Below are 19218 nucleotides of genomic sequence, written 5' to 3' on the forward strand. Positions count from 1 at the left end.
ATCTGTGGCTACCGTGTCAGGATTAAAACTGCTGAATCTGTAGGCGAAAGGGCAGACATGGTGAGGGAACAGTTGACTGTAACGTAGAGTAAAGCTCAGAGGATTAAAAACGTCAGAAAGAATCAAATGTTTGATAGAGGGATGGACGTAATTCTTATTTCAGCCCCTTAGCACAAAAACAAGTAAACTACGAGACATCTGTAAACATCAGAAGTCAAACAGTCCAGTGTCAAGAGCTATGTGACAAACTGAAATGAAAGAGATTGAACTTTGGCTTGGAAATGAGAATCGCAAAATGAGCAGCATTTGGTAAGCAGCCCCAAGGAATAAATGAGGCAGCGTCAGACCTGATCGCGAACCCCACTAGGCAGAGGAGCTTCCTGAATTGTCCTTCTGGAAGCTCACGATGAACCTGTACAGGTGAGAGTCATCTGGGGGGAAGGTTAATGGAAGGAGCGGTGCTTGTGTAATCACTGAACTGGCAGCGAGCTCGCTCATTGGCAGCCCAACGCAGAAGCCCATATGGGGAGAAAGGAAAGTTGGCATCTTTTCTGTTCCTATTGGCACAACCCAGGATATAGGTATACACCGTGTTTGTTCGGCAATAACTCAAATGTGTCACAGACGTTGTGATAGAGTGTCTAGTGTCTATAATTAGTTTAAATATTAGAATTGGAATCCGGAGGGTCAAGGGTCTAAGATGAAAAAAATGTTTGCGACAGCACTGGTTTTACGTAGCACTGAGTGTCTACATGGAGGTTGCACGGAGTTGAGGTGAAAGTGGCCCTGCCTTGGGAATGAAGATATTTGGTTTTGAGACCTGGTTTCTGCTGGTTACCACTTGAGGGTCCTTGAGCAAGTCACTTAACATGTTCTTTGCCCCGCCGTTTCCACGTGTGTAAAAATGGGGTTGGGACTGACTAGCTCATAAGATTCTTCAAGGGTCAAATAGGAAACAATCTGGAAAACTGGAATGCACTTTGCAAGTGTTACCTTCGTCACTGTCCTTTTGACTTTCTCAGTTGCTGTGAACTTGGGAGGTTGATCACTTTACAGATGAAGGAACCAAGCTGAGAGGGAGGGGTTTAATGACTTGCCAAAGGTCACACAGCTGTGAGGTCAGCACTCTCATGAGGCTATGGGTATACTGGCCAGGGGTTAGCCCATGATCACAAATATTTCATATTTCTTTTTTTTTAAGATTTTATTTACTTATTCATGAGATACACACACACAGAGAGAGAAGTAGAGACACAGGCAGAGGGAGAAGCAGGCTCCATGCAGATCGGAGCCCGATGTGGGACTCGATCCCGGGCCTCTGGGATGATGCCCTGAGCCAAAATCAGACGCTCAACCGCTGAGCCACCCAGGCGTCCCAGATTTCATGTTTCTTTGGACTCCCTTGCTTTAGAAATGCTTAAACTCAGGGGATTGTGGGACTGAAACAGTCAGACTGCCTTTAAATCCAGACAAGAGAGGCCCCGCCTAGGGCCCCATGTGCTAGAAGGGCTTGCAAACTGGACCAAATCCAATCTATTTGGGTAAATAACATTTTATTAGCACATAGTCTTGCTCATTCATTTATGAATTGTCTTTGGCTGCTTTTGTATTACGATGGCAGACTTGAGTAATAGCAATAGAGGCCAAAGCCAAAAATATTTACTCTCTGGTCTGGACAGGAAAAAGTTTGCCTACTCCAGCTTTCAAGGGCCCCAGTATCACAAACCACACGAAACTAAACGTATTGAAGAACACACGAGCAATCTCTCCCTGGGGATCTGATCAGCACTTGGCAGAGTGTGACCCATACCCCCAAATTGCTTCTGTTGCGTTACAGCCTCCCTCAGGTCTCAGGCCCCCGACCTCCACATCTGCACTGTGTCCGCAGGAGAGACCACATCTGGCTGCCAGTAAAGTTTAGGGCTTCCAGTGTTCCTGACTCAGGTGGGCGCAGATGGCTTTGGAGTGCAAGGGGGATCCTAGGTGCACAAGTAGTCAGATAACCAAAATGACAAATCAATAGATTTGTCAAACCATTTCCTCTCGGCTAGCATCACCGTAGTAACCTGTTGCATAACCAAGTGTCAGTTCCTGGTGGAGCCCGGCATCCTTGCTTCTCTTTGAGTTTCAATTCCTGGTTCTGGTTCTGGGAGTCCTCACAGCTTGCCACGGTATCTACAACAGATGTAGGCGGCAACTGGGGAACGTTTTGCAATATTATCTCATGTTACCTTTAAACAATTTTTCACATAGATCACAATGTGACAGAAGTAAAATGTGATGCATTTCTTACAATGGCAATTTGGTGGACATTGAGCACTGGAATCGTGAACAGTGTTATTTTTCTAAAAATGGTTTTAACTAGTTTTGATTTACACTTTTGGCATTCACATAAGTTGTATTGTGCCTTTTAATTTTAAAGATAAGTTTTTCATATTTATTTATTTATTTATTTATTTATTTTTAAGATTTTATTTATTTATTCATGAGAGACACACACACAGAGAGAGAGAGAGAGAGAGAGAGAGAGGCAGAGACACAAGCAGAGGGAGAAGCAGGTTCCATGCAGGGAACCAGACGTGGGACCCGATCCTGGGACTCCAGGATCACACCCTGGGCCAAAGGCAGGCGCTAAACTGCTGAGCCACCCAGAGATCCCCTCATTTTAATTTTTTAAAAGGTTTTATTTTTTTAAAAGATTTTATTTATTTATTCATGAGAGAGAGAGAGAGAGAGAGAGGCAGAGACACAGGCAGAGGGAGAAGCAGGCTCCATGCAGGGAGCCTGATGTAGGACTCAATTCCAGGACCCCAGGATCACACCCTGAGCCGAAGGCAGACACTCAATCACTGAGCCACCCAGGTGCTCCTAAATTTCTCATTTTTAGAAGACAGATATATCTTTGAAAGCACAAACATTTAAAAATGTTTAATGGTTTTCACCTTAATTTTAATTTGCATTATTTGATGAAAATGTATTCACATCTACTTTGAATATTGTTTTGACTTATTTTTATACTCCTTTGAGCATTAATGTCAATGAAATAAGATCCAGGTTTCTTATTTGTGATGGTAATCACGCATTTTGGGTTTGGCAGTAACAGAAATAATATGCCTATCTTTGTTTTTAAAATTTTTTTTAAGACAACAGATGGGAAAGTGACTGATCAGAATCATTAATAGGGTTATTTATCCCCCATCCTCCAACTTCTTGATAGGAATTCTTTAGTTGGAATTATATCGATTACCTTCTACTTCAGTATTTCTGGGAATCTGTTTTTCAGGGAAAAAAGAGTTACCTTCAGTATTGGGACTACACAATCCCATGTGACTGCTTGGAGCAGTGGGAGCAGGTCTCTTTCTCTGGTGACTAATTGACTAGGAGTCTACTTCTGAGAGTTTCCTGCAGCTCCAAGTTCCTTGAAGCCCCATCTGGGGCTGTCTTGCCCAGGAGGAGAAGGAGGAGGAGGAGGGAAGAACTGACCTGGAAACAGGAAACAAGGTGGCCTTTGTCCCTTTCGTTCCATAGAGAGCTGCTTCCCCTGGGGTGCATTAGGACCAGCCATTCAGGGGCAGTTGGGTGACTCAGTAGGTTAAGTGTCTGCCTTTGGCTCAGTTTATGATCTCAGGGTCCTGAGATCAAGCCCCATGTCAGGCTCCCTGCTCAGCAGTGTGTGTGCTTCTCCCTCTCTCTCTGCCTCCTCCCCACTGCTTGTGTTCTGTCTCTGTCTCTCTCAAATAGATTCTAAAAATTAAAAAAAAAAAAAAGGTCCAGCCATTCGGGGAGCCAACCAAAAGCCCACTTCTCTTGTGGTGGGGAGAGACACACCTCTAAAGCCACCCAAGGTGCTCCTGGAAGACTGACACCAACCATTTTTAATTATCCAGTGGTTCTAAGGCCAGGGCTCAACTCCAGCACCCCAGTGCCCTGGGGGAGCTTCTCCTACACTGCAGAGGAAATACGGATTCATTCGATAGCTCGCTCAGTCGTTGAGCAAACATTGGCTGCTGCCCACTGTGCCAGCCGCTGTGCTGAGCATAGGACACAACTGTGAACATGGCCTTCTTGGGATGTAGTAAGAAATATATTTGGCATTTGTCTCTGGTTCCTGGTGCTGAGCTTCCAAAACCCCTGGAACTTCATCATAGGACAGTCTTTGGTTTTTCATCATGAGCTCTTTCTTAATGCACTTGAGTTTATGTCAGTGAGGTGACTTGGGGGTGTATGGGTGGGGGGGTGAGGATCCCTAGGGAGCCTCAGATGGTGCTGATCACCAGAAGGACCTAAAGTTTGGAGGGTTGGTGGTTTCAGCCCCATCTGCTGTCAGGGGGCAGGGGGACGGGTTGCTGGAGATTGAATTCCACAAAAATCCTTGAAATGGGTGAGAGAGAGTCAGCGCAAGGGTGTGACTAGAGGACCTGAGCTGCTGGGTTCAGCAGTACCTCATCTGAGATGGATGGATGTCTCACTCTGCAGTTACACAAACCAACAAACTCCCTTTTTGGTTTAAGTTCATTGGAGTTGGGGTTTTCTTCACTCACATGCAGGAGTCTTGACTCAGAGCAGACAGGCAGAAAGTCTGCTTCACCATAGTGTGACGAACACCATTGTAGTAGATGGAAGATGGGAGGCGTGAGTGGCTGCGGGCCCTGCTTCTCCTGTGGCCCAGCCTGGACACCTGCAGCTTCCTGGGCCATGTCCATTCACACCGTCAGCTTCCTCCTCAGTGCCCGTGTGTGTCTGTCTGCCTGGAGGAATGTGCTCGGCCAAGCACAGGACAGGCTAAATAACAGTCTCTTAAATGACACAGTGGTTTCTTTTTCATGTAACAGTTTATGCTGGAATAGCAGCCCAGCTCCCTGAAGTTGTCAGAGGTTCCAGCTCCTTCCAGAGTGCTTCTCATCATCCCTAGGGGGCTGACATGGTCCTCAGGCGTCCCAGCCGTGCCTGGGTCCATGTGTCTGTTATTTTGGTTGTTGATTCACTGCTGAGTTAACCCTTGTTCTCTCCCTTTCCTTGCTATCTCTGTGCGAATTTAGTGCCACTCTTGGGCAACTGGTGACCTTATGGCTCTCACAGAGACCTTGGTAAAGTCTGTAGACATCTTCTCTACCATATTGCCACTTCCACAGATCTATACATTCTAGTCTCTCCCACCTTCCAGATCTTTCCATCATCTCTTGCCTTCTCTAAATCTCAATGTGGAATAGAGAGCCGAACACAGTATGCCTCCAGGACCCAACAGGGACCTCCCACTCCTTCCAATCTCCTCTCCTTCCCCCACCAGAAAACCCCAATCTGGATGAGAGAGTGGGGAGAGTAAACTATATCGTCTCATCAGGTTTTCTTCCAAATCTATTTCTCACACCCTGGGTTTTTCTTGTTGAACCTGAGACTTAGGCTTTTGACAATCAAAGGCCAAGAACTGACTTTTTCAGGTATTTCTCAGCTTTTTGCAGTGTCTCCTTATCTCTGAAGGAAGTTGGGTGTCAGGCTGATGGATGGGTGGGGGACACAACAGAGAAGGACAGAGGGGAGGAGAAAAACACATCAGCAAACACTTCAGTCTAGCCCCTGAGCACCAGGACGACACAATGCTGGGACTGAATAGGACGCCAGTGCATCCTGCCACCAAGATTGGGAAACATGTCTCACACACTCATGTCTGGTACATATTTTTTCCCCTGGAAGCCTGAATAACCCCCGAGACTATTTTAAATTTTCAAAGAAAATTATGCACATTTCCCCATCTAGGCTGCTATGTTGTGGCGCTATTTCATTATAATAGCAAATATCACAACTATGCCCTCCAATCTAACATTCATAGGAAATATGCCAGTCTCTGATCTGCCTCTGACCTAAGTGTCAAATGTGTTTCCAGGACAGCCCCCCATCCCTGTGACCAGCCCAGATCTATCTCTGCCTGACCAATAAGACATTGCTGTGTCATTGGGAATGAGACCCAAGCTGGAACCTGGCATCTCTACCCCATAGCGCCAGTCTTTGCAAGGCTTTGCGATCAAGTTGCCCACTTTCAGGTCTTTCAGGTCTACCTGCCAAGCCTCGCTTGCAGGGTGTGTAGCTAAATGTAACTCTGATGGCAGATGGTCAGGGTCACCTTTCCGTAAAATAAGGGAAAATGTGTTGGTAGCCAAGGACCTGCATGCCATTTCTGGCACAAACGTATTGCAGGTTGCAAATCTGTGCTCCACTTGCATGAAAACACTATCAATGAGACTTCAGGCCGAGATGTCTTTCTTAAAATGTGTTCTGTACAAAAGTGACAGATGTTATTTGAAGACAGGGTTCTGGGCAGCCCAGGTGGCGCAGTGGTTTGGCGTCGCCTTCAGCCCAGAGTGTGATCCTGGAGACCCAGGATTGAGTCCCACGTTGGGCTCCCTGCATGGAGCCTGCTTCTCCCTCTGCCTGTGTCCCTGTATCTCTCTCTCTCTCTCTCTCTCTCTCTCTCTCTCTGTGTCTCATGAATAAATAAATAAAATCTTTTAAAAAAATAGGGTTCTATGGTCAAATATATTTAACAGGTCCACTTCTCAGAGTCTTTAACGTACAAGTGTCCTTTGTAATGCCCGAGAGGGGGTATCATGTGTGATGGTGATCAACTCACTCGGCCTCTGAGCACTTTCTGATGCAGAGAGCTCCTGAGACTGTGGCTGGGTGGGACACACTTTGAGAAATGCTACGGCAGTGCCCACTTCTCTTGTTACAGTACATTGTTCTGCGGTTCTGAGCGTTGTGGCTTGGGATTAGAAGACCATATTACCTTTCGTAGGAGCTAAGTGACTAAGAAGCAGCAATTTGGAGTCACTATTAAGGCCTCATCTCATCATTCCTGTAAATGTCCAGATATGGAGAAATCAATGACTGGATCATTGCCACTGCTCATTTCAGGACTGGGTTTGCTTGGCTTTGTGACTGTGTGTCCAAGGTCCAACTTGTTTCTCTTATTTATACTTTTCTTTTCTCTCTCTCTCTCTCTCTCTCTCTCTCTCTCTCTTTTTTTTTTTTTTTGAGATGGGGAAGGGGAAAGGGAGAGAAAGAGAAAAAAATCTTAAGCAGGCTTCACACCCAGCACGGAACCCAACACAAGGCTCAATCTCATGCCCCTGAGATCATGACCTGAGCCCAAATCAAGAGTCAGACGCTTAACCAACTGAGCCACCCAGGCATCCTATACTTTCTTTTTTGAGACACAAGCACAGTCTTCAGTAACCATGAAACATGGTAGGGATCATACAAAGCATCTCAGAGACTTTTCAGGTGGTAAAACCAATGGTGTATTGATGATCAAATTTATTCACCCACCTACTGTTTAGCACCTACTAGGTACCGGGCCCTACAGAATGCACAAGGTTGAATAAGGCAAAGTCTCTATTCTTAAATATCTCCTGTGCCAGCTCTATCTGATGTCTTCAGCCATTTGTGTTCTAGAAAATGTTACAGTAATGCATTTATAGATAAAGGAACCCATCTGGAGATGAAGTAAATAGCTGGTTCCAGTTTTGGTGCCACGAGAGGAGAGGCTGTTCCAAGACAACAGAAGAAGGAAGGAAGATCATTACTTCATTTCCACTTAATTTTAGTGAGCTTCTTGGAAGAGGTGGTATTTTGACAGATCTGAAATAAGAGCATTGGACTGATCTCAAGACAAGTTGTTCAATAAATGTATGAGGATCCAGGCTTGGAAATGTGAGCATTGTGAACGAAAGGAGGCCACCACCACTGAGAGCTCAGAAGCAGTAATGCTGGGTATTCTAAATGTCTCTGTTCACTGTCATAGAAGGTTCTCCTGCATTTCCTAATTCCCACCATTGTGAGCTGCCGAGCCAGTGTTTCATCATAATCTTGGCCCTCAAACAGTACAGTTCATCCAAAGATGACAGGGTTTTATGAATAGAAGTTCGGCCCTGGACCAAGCTTGTAATAAATCATAGGCTTCATTATACAGGTGAGGGAAAGGGGCCAACTGTTGGATGATAGATTTACCATGGAGCAAGAGGGCAGACTCCATGCAGCGTTTCGGAAAGGTTCCATCGTGAACTTTGACCCACAAGGTGACTTTCTTTTGGAGTAAATAGTGTAGAAGGAGGACCATAAGAGACCAAAGAATAAAGAGGGAAAAAATTGGGGGTAGATGTTCCCTCCATCCACTACTCCATCAAAATCATGTGAAGCCTCCAGAGAAATGTTAGCATGGTACAATGCTTAACAAATATTAAAGGAGAAAATAAAATGATTTTTCTGTTCAACCCCAATTAAGATCTATGTGAAGAACTGGAGAATTTTTCCTCTTGCTCGGAATTAACAAAAGGCTTATTTAATAATGTTAGGATGTGACCTCACTGTGGTTAAAAATATCTGTGTTGCTTGTATGTGGAAAGGCAGGTAAACCAAGACTAGTGTGGGCAATAAGAAATACAGACATAAGAGAGAAAAGGAAATACAAGTGCAATGGCAATAATAGACTTGGATCAACACCAGTATTTTCAAAGAAGCTCCACACAACCTCAAATTCAGTAGAAATCTCTTTGCCAAGGACTCTGACACATTCCATCTATCAACAGGCTGGCTGCTTATTCCTAAGGAGCGTCCCTAAGATCAGGCCTTCCCCGTTGGTCCCGTTGGAGCCGAAGCCCCCCTTATTCTCTGTTCCTAATCCTAAAGCCATCACTGTGCAGGGCCATGAGGCTCAGTCAGGCTGTTTCATATGCTGCCGCTGAGTTATAATCCACCTTATCTGATTTTGCCACACTCGCAGACGTTCATTTTTTTCTCCATCTGTAACTGAGGAAATAACAGGTAATTAATTCGGCGACTAATTAAGCCTCAACCAGGCACTTCAGACTTGTCCTGGTTTGTTCAGTGGCCTGCTGAGGCAGATGGACCCAAACCTTTGGTTGATTTCAGTGGCCTGGAATCTCTGCATTTGACTACAAGGGAGAAGTGCTATACCTAACGTTGGAGAGTTCCTGGTGAGGACCTGGCAAGATGTGGGTGGCTATCTTTGGTTCCATGGACAGTTTAGGAGCCCTTCTAAGAGAGAAGAGTTCAGAAAAGCTGGAGAAGTTGTTCTTGTAAAGTGATCAGTGATCCTGGGGTGAGATTGTAAGGTGGAAGGGGAAGGCAAGATGTCCCAGCAAAGCTGCTAAGACTTCTCCCCACCACCCCAGGTGACAGTATATGTCACAGAATAGGGGAAGGTTGTTTTCCTCCCTGCTGCAGAAAATGGCCCCATGAGGCCTGGCAGCTTTGAGAATAGGAGCACAGGATAAATAGCCACAGGCTGGCCAGGAACCTGGTGTAGATTTGTGAGTGGGCTATTATATAATCTATCCAGGGCGAATACACTAAATTGTTAAGAAAAGCCAGTTCATTTGAGGTAGAAGTTGCTGGTGCCCACCAATTTTCTGTGTGCTCTGCTCCTCCTCCTGTGGGCACTGCCAGACGACGTCTCCCAGCCCCCATGCATGCAGGGACCATGCGACTAGTCCTGGCCGAGGAAATGTAGGTGAAGCGATGGACACCACTTCCAGGCCTGGCTCCCAAAACCTTCTGTAGGATCCTCCCCACCCTCTCTCTTCATTGATGCGCTGGCTGGGTGTAGAGGACCCAGGAGAGGACTCTAAAACCCTAGGTGACAATAGGGCCACAAATAGAAGGAGCCTGGGTCACTGAATGATGGCATGGAACAGAGGCTGTCATAGCACACCTCACCCCCACCTTCACCGGGCTGTGATGTATGTGAAAATTTAAACTTTTTGTGTTAAACCACTGAGATTTTGAGCTTGCTTGTTACAGTGGCTACTATACTGGCTAATACTGAATTGAAGCTAAAAAGTGACACAGAGAAGGGCCAAGACTACCTAGTACCTTCTCAGATATTTTTCATTGAAGTTTTCAGAAGTGCAGACAAGAGTGCAGGCATATCCCCAGGTCCTGGGGCTCATGACCCAACTGTTTCACTTCAAGTTTCAGCTTCCCTTTAGTCTTCTAAAGGAACATTTGTCTTCTTTTCTATAATATACTCATGTTTATCTTCATATCTTCTGAGCTTTAGCCCTCAAGTTGTTTTGACTTTTAACCTGGCATCCCATGTACCAGCTATATTACAATTTGGTTCCAAAGATCCCATCCCCTTTGCCCTGGTTATTTGGTGAAAAGCAAAGCTCTGTCAGGGAAACCCCTATGCAGGGTTTCAGTGAGTTACCCTTCAGATTTCAGATGCCTGATTTAGTTTTTTTAAAAACAAAAATGAAAGCAAACTTGGTCTCATTTTCAGGTTAATGCTGAGGCTATTCAAAATGTTTTAATAACTTGGTTTGACAAAAAAGACAGCTTATTAAAAAAAAGAAATAAAAGAAGTCTGGAGACATTTACTGAAGCTATGTCCCTCTTTGAGTTGGGGTAGCCACGGTATAAAGATAGCTAATGCCTTTTTCCCTGCCTCAATGGCTTTTTCTCCTGGAAAACTGTCACACTGCCCAGATGGTGACAAGCCAGAGATGGAGCCTGGGCCCTGGAGACTCACCTAGTGAACGCTTGATTTTTCAAAAGGAATTTCAAAAAGGAATCAATCAAAATTACCTTAGATGAGGGAAAGGCACCTGAGTCCACTCCTGGACAAACTGAAAACCCCCAATTCGTTTTATCTTTTCTCAGTGTTCTCATTTGCTTATCTTCAATGATTTATCAGGGAGAATCACTGAGAAGTTCACTGCCAGGGGCAGAGCAAACTCTGGGCTGCCGCCATCAGCAGAGGTGTGAGCATCAAAAGGAATCATGCTTGGACCAGCTTCTCTGTCTCTTACTGTCTTAATTTTACCCTATGATCTTCAACATAGACTTAACTACCATTATGTCAATATAGGACCTTCAAAAAAGTTGTTGAAATAAAAAGAATGATAAAACGGGTCTTGAAGTGATATTTAATTATCAATATTCATAGCAGCATTATTCACAATAGCTAAAAGGTGGAAGTATCCCATGTCCATTGATAGATACATAGATAAACAAATTGTGTTATACACACACAAAGGAATACTACTCAGCCTTAAAGAAGGAAGGAAATTCTGACCCCTCTTGCAACACGATGAACGTTAAGAACATCATGCTAAATGAAATAAGCCAGTCACAAAAGGACAAATATTGCATAATTCCTCTTATATAAAGTATTTAGAGTAGTTGAATTCATAGAGACAGAAAGTGGAAAGCAGTTGCCAGAGGCTGTGGGGAAGCAGAATTCGAGAGCTAGTGTTTAATGGGTCAAGGGTTTCAGTTTGGGAAGATGAAAGAGTTCTGGTGCTGGTGCTGGTTGCAGGACCATGTGAACGGACTTTGTGCTGCTGAATTGTGTATTTTACCATGGTGAAAATGGTAAATTTGATGTTATGTGCATCCTATCACAGTTAAAATGGTTGAAGAGACATGGCATTTGGAGAGTGTGTTGGGAGGAGGTGATGGTCCCCTCGCCACTTCACCCCCTCCCAGATGCATTTGGGCAGTTGGGGTAATTTCTTCAGTTACATATTTTGTTTGCATATGAGCACTCAGTTAGTGATTTATTTTGCTGCTTTGACTTTTGAAGAAAAGAATAAAACAATTTCCTCCTTTTCGCTCACACGAAGAGCCAGGCTTTGTGTTCTCCACTTTTGTGCCCACCTCTCCCATGGAGAATGACTGGCTTTTCTGTGTTTTGAAGGCTGCTGAAAAGACAACCCCACCCGGGGCTCTATTCGGTCATTCTGGACCCTTCTAGGGAGCATTAGGAGTTACCCAAAATGGGGAAGGGTTGGAGCAGGGAGGGGGAGCCTAGGAATTTGAGATGGGTTCTTTGAAGGACTGGGAGGGGTAGTGGCCCCAATACTAAGCCTCAATATTGGGGCTAAGATCTAGCCCCAATACTAATGATTGGGCAGTTGTGGACTTGGGGGGTGCAGCCACCAATGGAAAGTTGTATTAATATCTCAAAGAAGGATCCATTGATTGCAGCAGAGGGTTTCAAGGCAGAACTTGTATCAGTGAGGAAGTGCCCATATGCCCACACTTTGGCAGCCTACGGCTTGGAGAAGTGCCCCCCAAAACGTATAGAACCAATGCTGGTGGCAGCTGCAGGTGGCAAAAGGAGCCTCATACCCAGGACAACCACAGTGGATTAAGGAGCATACACCACCTTTATTTTGGAGGACCACAGAAGCTTCCCTTTCAAGTGCCAGTCACTAGAGGGAGGGGTGGGAGCCCAGGCTTGTGGGGGGAAGGAGGGAGGAATAAGTGCTCAGCTGGATACGAATCAATGGAAAAGAAACAAAGAAGTATGTCTCTGCCTACATCTTTAACAAGTGCCTTGGAACACTTCCAGCCATCACAATTGTCCAAATTTTACTCCAAATCCAATCTGTGACTCCTATTGTCTTCTTACACCGGGGACACTTAGGAAGACGTTAACAGATGGCTGTGTGTAGCAATAGCGCTCCTTCCCCACTGCCAGGAGGGACTTTTGTCATAAATGCCTTTCTCTTTTGTCCAAAAATAATCTTTCTTCATATGAACAAAAGCAATACATTGTTTTGCCATTGTAGAAAAGTATGAAGAAGAAAATGTAAATTTCCCATAATGCTACCAGCCCAGAGACGACCACTACTAACATTTCACTGTATTTCCTTCCCGGTTTTTCCTGTGCATTGTATCACGTCGTTAGCCAGGGACGTCTTTCAGGTCCCACTGCCCTGCTGTGCTGATGAGCCTGTACTCAACCTTTCTGATCCCAGGATCTTCATGAAGTAGCAGACAGAGCCGGGAGGACCGTGTGGGACACTAGACAGAGAGAACGCTAATCTACCCATAAGGGATGCAAACACCGCCTTCTCAGCAGATTCCTCATCAACCACAGACTTGATCTGAACATAAGCAACTTAGATTATACTCAGCTGGTTCAAAATGTTTGTTGGCACTTACATGATATTTATCCATAAAAACAAGATTGTAAATGGTGGTTAGATTCGCAGGCCATAAAACCCAAGATGATGAGCAACATAGCTGAGAGGTTGTTGATAACTGTTCTGATCACAGATTCCTTCCAAATCCTTCGGAATTCCTGGTCCCTCCGAGACCCAAATCCCAGATGTCCAAGTCTTGATCCCTTGCCTGGTCTTGGGCCTCTAAACTCTCAGGGTGTGTAGATTTGGCTGGGCAAATGGCAATGGAAAACCAAAAGCAAGGGGAAAGGACTCAAGTGGGAGAGACACAACATCCCTTACAAGTCCAGCACGGCTAATTAGGGAGTCAGCATTGAAATCGTAGACTTTGGAGACACCCCTACTTGGGTTCAAATCCCAGCTCCGCCTTTGATTAGTTGTGTGAGTTTGGGCAGCTCACTGAAACGCTTTGGAATCTGTTTTCTCATCTACAAAATGGGAATAATAATAATACATATTCCTAAGGATTTACTTGAAGATTAGATAAGCCAAGACATGATTTCTCGGACTTGAGAATGCCTATATCTTATAGATTCCCACCGTTGATTTGAATTACTTAAATTAGAACATTTCCTAAATATTGACACTCTTAACAATGACAAAACTAAATGTAAGATTACAAATTTAAAAAAAATTACAAATTAAAAAGACCCCCCAAATTAGAATTAATTAGTGTGATTAATGATGTTATTTTGCCAAAATTAATTCAGCTTCCTGAAGTACTAGTTTCTAGGACATGGCTCTTTTGGGCTTGACATTCCTAACACACCATATACTGTGTGATGGTTCAACTCGCCTATGACCTTTCTCTAGACTAGACATAAATTGGAGGGCTGTAGACTGTGTGTAGCCCATGGACAGGTCTCATCTGACCCTCATAGAATTCCTTTTTTTCAATTAGTTGCTATTATAAGAGAATTAAGAATTACACATACAATCTGCCCTCCCACCTTCTCTTGAAAAGCTGGAAGATCTAGCCCCATAGGGCTGCAGAGTCTGGAGCTGAATGGCAGTCCCCTCTCGCCTGAGCTGGGCTTCCAGGTGGACCCCAACACCACCCCTGGCTGTCCTCATTTGTGTTAGCTGCCAGCCCCTGTGGTGTTTTGCATTGTGATCTCTTCTTATAGGACTTACTGAAAAGCACCTGTTCTTTCTCTACTAACTTACGGCAATTAAGGAGCGCTTCAAGACACCAGCCTGTGAGAAACACAAGAGCAAAAAAGTTCTGCTGAAATGATGATCAGTTCAGTTCTAAGGTGTCCATCCAGATGACCCGGCTAAGTTTTTTCATGTAAATGTGTTTGAAGATTATTATTGAAGTGAAAATACAAAATGTTTACATGCTCCAAGAGTATCTTTAGTTCCTCCAGGATTCCTGAACCCCTGAGCACCGATTCACTCTCAGAGCTTTCAGCCAGAGCCAACACTGCCAACACCTTGATTTCAGACTTCTAGCCCCCAGCACCATGAGAGGATAAACTTCTGTTGTTTTAAGCCACCCAGTTTGGAGAAATTTGTGAGGGCAGCCTTGGGGAACTAATCTAGTCACCTGGCATAGGATCAGACCCCAGAGAAGAATGAGCTGGATGTGACTGTCCCTGAAAGGAAAGAAACTAAAGAGAGAGAACAGTAGCCATCCCAAAATGCAGTAGGGGGGGTCCCTCCTCCCTCGTCCCTGGTGGACACGCTGGCAGATGATGACCCACTTGCCCCCAGGAGGCCGCCAGCCCCAGACCTCTGCCCTCCTCTGGCTGTTGCTTCTTCAGCATGTACTTTCCACTCCCTTACACCCCCTTGCTCCCCAGTCTCCTCTCTGTAACTTTGGAGAGAGCCATCCGAGCAAGTGCATGGCTGGGAGAGGAGGATGAGAAGCAGGGTCCAGCTCGGGAGCGGGGGAGGTCGCTGCTGGGAAGGAGGAAGGCCAACGGGGCCACGAGGCAGGTAGCCTCTGATACACCTTCGGTCCCAAGTCTGAACCAGGCCACCCCTATAGATGGCACCTAAAGGCAACGCCTTTAGGATCTAAGGTGACATCTTGTTCTGGCATAGCCAATACAAAACAAAGCTTTTTTCTTTGGAAAAAAAAAAAAAACTTTTTTCTTTGAAGGAACAAAGAAACCTAAATAAGCACTTGGATCTTCAGCAGCGCTCCGATCTTCCCCGGCCAGCGTGTTCCCACCTCGTGCATCGCTGCGGCCACGCCACGGCCACGGAGGGCATCTCAGGTGGGCTCTGACCTGCCTCCTCCTGACACCCACTTAGCCTGCTGCCGTCTGTCTGTTGTAACAGTTCTGTCTGTCCTCAGCTCTTTTGAATGAGCTGAGTGTATTTTATCAGACCTTATGTCTCCTCATCTGTTACCTTCACGCCCTTCACACTGACATGCTGTGCTCAACTTTGCAACCAAGTGTTTACTGCTGATGGCACTTTCTCCCCTATTCCCGTCCTCCCATCCCGCTGTTTGCATTGCATTAATATGCAAATGAAATGAAATGAACTGCTTCCCCTTTGGTTGAGAATTCACAGTTCTAGGGCTGGAGATGGGCTGGTTTAGTTTTTCATAGATTTTTGTAACACCAAGTTCTGCTGCTGTGTTGGAAAGTAGGAATGTTCCCAGGTGTTTGCCTGCCTTCTTTCCTTATTCTCTTCCTTCCTGTCTCCTTCCCCTTTCTCGCTCTTGCCCTTGATGGGGATCAGGACATGCTATCCCAAAATATAGTACATTGGCATTTTGAATATTTTAAGCTGAAAGAGTTTGAGAAAATGACAAAAACAAGAAGATTGTTCTGACCACCCCCTTCACAGATCTGTATTCCTATTACAAGTCATCAATGTGTACACTTAAAAAGATGCAGTTCATTATATGTAATTATACCTCAATAAAGTAGAAAGATCTAATCAATTAAATGAACAAAGGGCTTTCATGTGAATCAGGTTTATTGAAAAATTGAGCATTAGACTAAAGAAAAGCCGTATCTGGAGAAGACTATATATTAAAAGCTTTAAAAATGATTTTTGGTCCAGCATTTCCAAATCAGGGAATTGATTTTAAGGAAGTCACAATAACTTTCATCCTAATATCACTCATAAAGGACAAATTGAAGTGACCTAAATGGTTAGTAAAAGGTATTATGGCATATACATATGATATTTCACCATCCAACATGAAAATCATGTTTTGTTTAAATATTTTATTTATTTATTCATGAGAAACACACAGAGAGAGGCAGAGACATAGGCAGAGTGAGAAGGAGGCTCCCCATAAGGAGCCCAACATGGGGCTCGATCCCAGGACCCTGGGATCATGCCCTGAGCCAAGGGCCATGCTCAACCACTGAGTCACCCAGGCGTCCCGAAAGTCATGTTATTTAAGTGTATTTATTGACACAGACTTTTACAATACACTAATGAGTTGAGGGGTCAATTACCAAAACATATATATGGTATGATCCTATCTTTAAAAGAATCAGTATGTCCCTACATGCATACAAGAAATCTGGATGTAGTAGTCACATAAGTGGGTATGACAGAGACTGCTAGTTGATCCAACATAGTTCTCTCTTCCACAGTGGTAGAATTTTTGATAGGATTCGTGGCCACCCAGCTGAAGACTACATTTCTGGGGTGCCTGGGCTCAGGCAGTTAGGCATCTGCCTTCAACTCAGGTCATGATCCTGGAGTCCTGGGATCCAGCCTCACATCGGGCTCCCTGCTCAGCAGAGTCTGCTGCTCCCCCTCCCTCTGTTCCTCCCCCTAACTTATGCTCTTTCTCACTCACTTGTTCCCTCAAATAAATAACTAAAATCTAAAATAAAAAAAGAAAGACTACATTTCCCGGGGATGCCTGAGTGGCACAGTTCGTTGGGCATCCCACTCTTGGTTTTGGCTCAGCTCATGATCTCAGGGTTGTGAGTCTGCTTGAGTTTCTCTCTTCCTCTGCCTCTCTCTAAAATAAATAAATAAATCTTTTTTTTTTAAAAAAAGGACTACATTTCCCAGCCTCCATTGCAGCTAGATATGACCATATGACTGTGTTCAGGCAAATGGGATCTGAACAGAAGTGCTATTTGCAACTACAGATGATTCTCTGCAAGAGAAAGGGCATGTTCTCCCCTCTGTATTTTTCCCTTTTCCAGTGGTGGACTGAAGCAGTGGTACAGAGCCATCTTGGACCCCACACACAGGTGGAACAGCCAGGAATTTTGGAGCAAGAAGATGGAAAGAACCTCTCACAGTGTCACAGAGCAGAGCCAAATACTGACTCCAATGTTCATGTGAAAGTGAAATAAAATCTGATGCTTTTTAAGCAACTATTTCTTTAGGTCTCTGAAATGTGACTGAATCCATATCTATCCTACCCAGTGCATGTAGGGAAAAAACAAGTTAGAGAAGGGAATGATTAACAGAGAAATACAGATGATAAGTCAAATGAGGTGAGTGCTGAAAAGCATCTGCTTGGTGAAGCAATGGTGAAGTCACAGGTGACCCCAGGGACAGCACTTTCAAGGGGTGATAAGATCAAAAGCTCAGTTCTGGAAGTGAACTCCAAGTGAGGAAGGATGGACAGTAAATGTAAGCATATTGCCAAGTTTAGCTATAAAGGAGGCAATAACTAGGTAATAATTGGAGAGTGATGTAGAGATGGAGAACAATCCTGGCTCACCTCTACTGTACTCCCTCATAGCATTCTCAGAGAATGGAAACCCATCCTAACAATAATTGCTAATGTTCTCAGCCCATTTTACTTACTGGTAATTGTGTCACACTACACTTAGTGGCCGAAACTACAAAAATGTATTTATTATTTGTCAGGATTCTGGGGGATGACTGGGCTGACATGCTTGCTATAGTGTGGGCTGGAGCACTGACATGCCTGGAAGGTTCTTGGTGGACTAGAACTACATGGTTGTTTGAGCTTCCCCATGGCATGGCAGCTAGGTTCCAAGAGGAGACATTTCAAGTGTGCAAGAACACGAGTTGTTAGTATTTTCTAAGGCTCAGGCCTAAGACTAGCATGGTGTCATTTTTACCACATCCTACTGTTCAAAACTGATCACAGGGCCACCCAGATTCAAGGGGAGGGCACTCTATCAGGACGTGAATACCAGGAGGCACTGAGGATTACCGAAATAATGGTCTATCCCATGGAAATGACTCAGAGGGGAGGGAGAGATTGCAAAGGGGCAGGAGGAAACTTTGGGGGGAGATAGATATATTTCTATATTGACCATGGTGATGGTTTCACAGGCAATACATGTACCAAACTGTACCCTTTAAACCTATACAATTTATCATGTACTGATTATACGTCAATCGAGCTATTTTTTAAAAGAGAGCAATCTACTTACAGAATAGGGGGATGTTTCAATAAATTATGGTATGTCCATTAGGTGGAATCTTTCATAGCAATCACTACTGATAAGAAGAGTATGAAGGAATGCTGGGAAACGTGTATGAATGAGGACAAATGGGAAAAGTAGCATGAAATTCTGAGCACGCTGAAAATTTTGCAAAAATGTATACGTGTGGGCAAGGCTAGAACAGCTTTTGCAAGATGAAAATAACTTCATTAGGGAGGTAGAAGAACGTGGATTTTTCCCCCTTTAATTGTCGACATTTTCTGCTATGCTGCTGTATTTCCTTTATAATTCATGCCCTGATCCTTTCATTTTGCATTCATTTGCTTCTGTATATGTCTGGCCTCTTCCGCTCATACTCCGGCGATGCAGATCCTGCGTCTGTCCACAGCACTTTGCTCCTGTGTGGGCCTCTCCTGACGCAGGGACACTTGCACCGGGCTCTAGATGGGGGGCAGTGGCACTGCCTGGAGTGACGTGGCAATTCTGTGTTTGTCAGCCCTAATAACAGGCTTGCGCTCTCTCTCTCTACCTGGAGCTGTCATACAGGCTTCCAAACCCAGACAGGTTCTATTTCACAACTCCTTCCTAATTAGTCACCCTCTTCCCACTTCCCTTTTCTGCCACCGTCTTATAAAACGCGCTGGCGTGTCTGCACCACGGCCAGGCTCCCAGCTCCTGACTGCCTGGTGCAGCTGCTCGCCCCCATCTAGCAGAGCGGTGCACGGCTTCGCTCCCCGTGGCTGCAAAGTTCCCAGCTGCCCATCTATCTCTCCCCCCAGCTCCTGACATAATCTCTCTTCACCAAGAAGCTACTTGGGGAAACATGCTATTCTTTCCCAGGTGTCACACGACCACAAAGGCAATTTTCC

At 44.8% G+C, this 19218-nt stretch overlaps 1 long non-coding RNA gene across 1 annotated transcript; it reads left to right on the forward strand.

The window, feature by feature from the left end:
* The first annotated feature begins 152 nt into the window (after positions 1-152).
* LOC129502814 (uncharacterized) lies at positions 153-17204 on the forward strand. Its single transcript, XR_008663037.1, has 3 exons — positions 153-420; positions 15097-15214; positions 17126-17204. It is a non-coding gene; the product is annotated as an uncharacterized LOC129502814 (long non-coding RNA).
* Positions 17205-19218: the final 2014 nt, after the last annotated feature.

This window comes from Nyctereutes procyonoides, unplaced genomic scaffold (assembly GCF_905146905.1).
Source record: "Nyctereutes procyonoides isolate TBG_1078 unplaced genomic scaffold, NYPRO_anot_genome, whole genome shotgun sequence".
In the NCBI taxonomy this organism is placed as follows: domain Eukaryota; kingdom Metazoa; phylum Chordata; class Mammalia; order Carnivora; family Canidae; genus Nyctereutes; species Nyctereutes procyonoides.